At 45.9% G+C, this 5187-nt stretch overlaps 1 non-coding gene across 1 annotated transcript; it reads left to right on the forward strand.

Annotated features, from left to right (window-relative positions):
- The first annotated feature begins 1323 nt into the window (after positions 1-1323).
- On the forward strand, positions 1324-1445 carry LOC130042384 (small nucleolar RNA SNORA14). The gene has a single exon (XR_008795222.1). It is a non-coding gene; the product is annotated as a small nucleolar RNA SNORA14 (small nucleolar RNA).
- The last annotated feature ends 3742 nt before the right edge of the window (positions 1446-5187 follow it).

Consider the following 5187-nt stretch of genomic DNA (forward strand, 5'->3'; position numbering starts at 1 on the left):
ACATGAGACTCGGTGACATTCCTGAGAGAGGAATCCCACAGAAAGGGAAGCAGAGAGAAAGGAACGTAAAGTGAACAGAGGACAACGTGCGTTAAAGGATATTAAACTAGGATAATGTAAATCAATGCGATCCCCATTTTTTGCTGGCCAGCACTTGCCAATGAAATTGTAGTTTTATTGATATTCAACTCAGTGTGAAACAATTCAATGAGGTTTACAATTTTATTAAGAATTTCACAGCCTGTGGAATGTCCCTCCGGTGATGAAAAGTATTGGAATACAATTCTATGGTACTGATGGGGTAACTTTTATTTTCCTCTAACTTGATAGCAATAAATAAATTCTAGCACTTATGTCACATGCTTGAAGTGTCAAGCAAAATTTTGTCCATTGGGCATATTCTTATCCAAATGGCAATAATTTTTCATTGATCTTATAAGCCATTATTCTTTCTATAAGATGGATCCAATTTCATTTTTTGATCTTAGCTTAAGCCAAAGAAATTGAGATGTGTAACCATGCTCCTTTCATGATAAAAATAGAGGCAGAGCATCGTCTTCCGTCACATTTATGAGGACGAAGCAGTAATATATGAACAAAAATGGTAGTTAATAATAACAGTGACCATGGCATGAGTTACAGCTCCTTTAAGCAGTGGGAGTTGCGTCTCCCACTGCTCTCTGGCACGCACAGGAGTCAGCTCGCTCATCCGGCACGAAGTCTGACATTTTCTGCTCCTGGTTCCATCCCACTAAGACCTCAGCAGGCCCCAGCGGGCCCCCAGCAGGCCCCAACGAGCCGAAATGCTCCATACAGAATGTCCCTGAGTCCACAGTCTGCAGGTTTTAGAAATGCCACAAAGTGGGGCTGGAGCGATAGCACAGCGGGTAGGGCGTTTGCCTTGCACACAGCTGACCCGGGTTCGATTCCCAGCATCCCCTATGGTCCCCTGAGTGCCGTCAGGAGTAATTCCTAAGTGTAGAGCCAGAAGTAACCCCTGTGCATCACCAGGTGTGACCCAAAAAGAAAATAAATAAATAAATAGATAAATAAATAAATAAATAAATATAAAAGAAATGCCACAAAGGACAGAGGCGGAACCTGCATAGCCAGGATCAAAGAACAAAGCCCTGGAACTGTGCTTTTCTCTGAAGGGTTCTATCAAGGTTCACATTTGAATTCCAATCCTCTCTCCCGCATCCTCAGGCACGCTGACCACAGGAGTGAGGGGGGATGCTGAGTTTTGAAGGTGAGCTTCTAAGTTCCGTGCACTCCTGTCTTCAGCTAAATGTTTGTGTTTTGATGAAGGTAATGATGGTGATAATGATAATTAGTAGCATTATTCTAATTGCTTCCACAATATGAGTGAATGCTAGAGACATCACCAGGGAGCCCCAGGGCTGTGTTTCTCCTGTGCTCTGTCTTATTTCGTCCCTGTGACAACATTTAAAAAAAAATCTGAGATCTCTCATGGTGGATAAAGCTTTTTGTACAAACTAGGGGAAAGTAACATTGTTTTCATCACCACCACCATAACCATCGTCACCATCATTGTGCTCATCATAAGCACCAGCAACACTGGCACCATGGATACCATCACCAACATCACCCTGATCAACAGTGGCAGCACCAGCACCATTGCCACCATCATCATGGTTACTGTCACCAACATCACCATGGTTACCATCACCAACATCACCATGATCAGCAGCAGCACCAGCACCATGATCAGCAGCACCAGCACCATCACCATCATAAGCACCATTATCACCATCACCACCATTAGCACCATTATCACTAGCACCACCATCAGCACCATTTTCACCATCACTGCCATCATCATGATCGTCAGAAGCAGCAGCACCAGCACCATCAGCACCATTATCACCATGACTACCATCATCATGATCAGCAGCAGTACCAGCACCATTTCCACTGTCAGCACCATTATCACCATCACCACCATCAGCACCATTATCACCATCACCAATATCAACATGATCAGCAGCGGCGGTGGCAGCACCCGCATCAATGCCCTGTTGCCATGGCGCTGTGGCTGCAGTGGAATGGATATTGTTCCAGCTCTTCACCCCTTCCCCTCATGGGATCACGTCCACACCTTTTGTGTAGTGATTCTGCATGCTGCAGCTGACTAGAGACAACAGTTATTCTTACAGCAGGCCATCTGTAAGTTGGTTGTAACCGGACAAACTCACTCAGGGCGATGTCGATGAGCATATAAAGATACGGACCATGCTCTATGGCTCTTCTTACTGCTTGGAACTTCATCCCCTACCTTGAGAAGAATAGCCAGGGGGACAGGCACTGTCCAGGAATGACCAGAGTCAGTGGGAAGCCCAGCATAGCCTGCAGCCTTGCTTGGCCCATGCCTTGCTGGGTGCTCAGGAGCCCCCAGGAGCATCAAACAGAGCAGTGAGTCTCTGAGACTGTCCACTCACAGCAGAGAGCCCGGGCCCGTCCTGAACATATGACTTACCACTGAAGAGTGTTACACAGCTTTCCAGAGTGAGTCCGTGAGTCAAGCAAGAATGTGCCTTAAATACACATGACCACAAAGCCAGTGTTGCAAAATGAGACATCGTGCTGTTTGATTGTAATAACTTGAGTGGAAACTCGCAGCTCAGGGAGGTCTGGTCTACAAATCTAGCCTAAAGGAAGCCTGTCCCCTATGAACACTGTCCAAGGAGTCCACATGCAAACACAATGTGTGGGCCAGGCCAGGAGATAGACCATGTGCCTGACATGCAGAGCTCCAGAAGACACGGAGAGTGGAATGGTCATGGTCACACTCCTCACGTTTCGGGTTTGGAGTCAGATGAACCAGGTTGGTTGCCTGCTCTCATGGTGACACAGTGGGGTCTGCAAGGCCCAGTCCAAAAGTAACCCTGCATGGTGAGAAGGGTCCTACTTCCCTGACTAACTTAAACCCTAGGATTGCTTTGAAGGAGCAAAAAGACAGACAGTCTCACTGCCCACAGTGAAATAATGGGCACAATCACAACGGTGGTCCAGGGGCTCTCAGCTCTAAGAACAATGCCAGGTGACATTCCCATGCACTTCCTGCAGACGGCCCACCTTAGGGAAGCTAAATTAATAGGGATTTTTGTTAAAAGTCAGGTACCCCCTGAGTTAGGTCAGTCCTCAGATCTAGTGAGATTTATGGATGTCTGTTTAATGTGGCAAAACCTGGGGGAAATGTGTGACAGTATATTTATCCTAGAATAAATTTAATTCGCATCAACAAATATTTATCAAGCATTTACTGCGTGTGAAGTACTATCTGTGAACAAGTGCGGAAATGGCAAGGCCTGAGGCGGGACAACTATTCGTTTGTGCCTGTTCCCAGCTCTGAGATGACTGGAACCTGGGAGGCATATTCCTCTCTCATTGCTGCCTGCCTGGGCTCAGAGGGATTGGAAGGGACCAGGGGCAGACGGGCAGCCCACTCCTTAGTGTTGGCCACGTCACTCTGGCTCGCAAATACGGTGCTCAGAAGCCAACCAAGGATCATCTTAAACAATCTCCGAACTAATCTTCTCTCTTGGTCTAGAGATTTGAACCTACAAAGAGTCCTGAAATTTGTAAATGTACTAAGGCAAGGCAAGTGGGGCTGGAGCGATAGCACAGAGGTAGGGTGTTTGCCTTGCACGCAGCCAACATGGCCAACCCGAGTTCGATTCCTCCGCCCCTCTCAGAGAGCCCGGCAAGCTACCAAGAATATCTCGCCCGCACGGCAAAGCCTGGAAAGCTCCCAGTGATGTATTCGATATGCCAAACATAGTAACAACAAAGTCTCCAATGGAGACGTTACTGGGCCCGCTCGAGCAAATCGATGAACAATGGGAGGACAGTGACAGTGACAGTGACAGTGACTAAGGCAAGTGAATTTAAAGTAGACAAGGGGTGATCTTGGGAAGGAAGTGAGCTGGGACAGATCGGTCACACTGAGCCTGGTGGGTGACTGTCGTCCTGTGTAGCATCAGTCGAGGAAATGCCACCGACATCAGAGGCTGCTGACGTGCCTCTCTCTACTGTACTCTCTGCACCCAAGGGCCAGCGTGCAACTTCAGCGCTGTGCTCAGTGGAGTTAACTTCACTCTCAACAAAATGTGATGCAGTCACTGAAGCAGGAACGAAACCTGATTTGGTCAATTTTGTTAAATGTTTTTTATTTCTCAAATAGCACAGCAGACACCAAGTTTAGAGAACTTAGAAAAAATACACACACAACTCCGTTAGCGCACTGTGAACATGACTTAGGTAAAGTAGAATTTATTAGTGATGACAGATAAGATGGACCTAGCACCACAAGGAGGATGTTTGCTGGAATGGAGCTTCTGGGATAACCCAGAAGCTTCTCAGGCACTGCGAGAAGTTCTGATTCTGGGGCTTTTTACTCGATTCATCCAGCCCCCAAATTTGGGTTATTGTCTTTTTCTCATTTTCTGCTCAGAGACTCATTTGAAAACAGAAATTTCCATCATAATTCCATTGTTACAAAGACTTCCAGCTGTTTTAAATATAAGAAAAATGAATTAAATATATTTAAAAAGTAAAAGAATGAAAGAATCACTGCTGTATGAAAGGGCATGGTGCTTCTTTCTGGGGGAAAATGTGCTTTTGGTGAACCATCTCTCATTAAGTTTTATGTAACGAATTAAACTTTAAAATTTTACTCACAAAAAGATAAAAAAAAAAAAGCCAATTTGCCTGTCAATTTTATTTGTGTTTTTTTTTCTCATAGAACAGTGAGTTCTCATACATTTTTAGGGTCAAAAATAACTCCTCAAGCTCCCAGTCTTCATACTGTGCCCCCTTTGGGTACTTGATTGACACTGTATCTCCTATTGGTTTCTTGACCCTTCTGCTGTGATCACTTCACTTAATCACTTAACTTCCTGTTAGTCGTCGATTTCCTCGAGCAGGCACCAGTAACGTCTCCATTGGTCCCTGTCGCGTGCTAGTGTAGCCCAATGGCATCTGTTCGCTCCGGGAACATGAAGGGCCTCAAACCGATCGTTCATGACCTTGACAAAGAAGTCTGACCATCTGGAAGGTGGGCGGCCACGCGGTCTCTTGACATCCCGTGGAATCCAATCAGTAACAGCTCTAGTCCAACGGTCGTCTTTAAATCTCATTACGTGACCAGCCCATCTGATTTTCGAT

This window comes from Sorex fumeus, unplaced genomic scaffold, assembly GCF_029834395.1.
Source record: "Sorex fumeus unplaced genomic scaffold, SorFum_2.1 ptg000099l, whole genome shotgun sequence".
NCBI classification, from domain to species: domain Eukaryota; kingdom Metazoa; phylum Chordata; class Mammalia; order Eulipotyphla; family Soricidae; genus Sorex; species Sorex fumeus.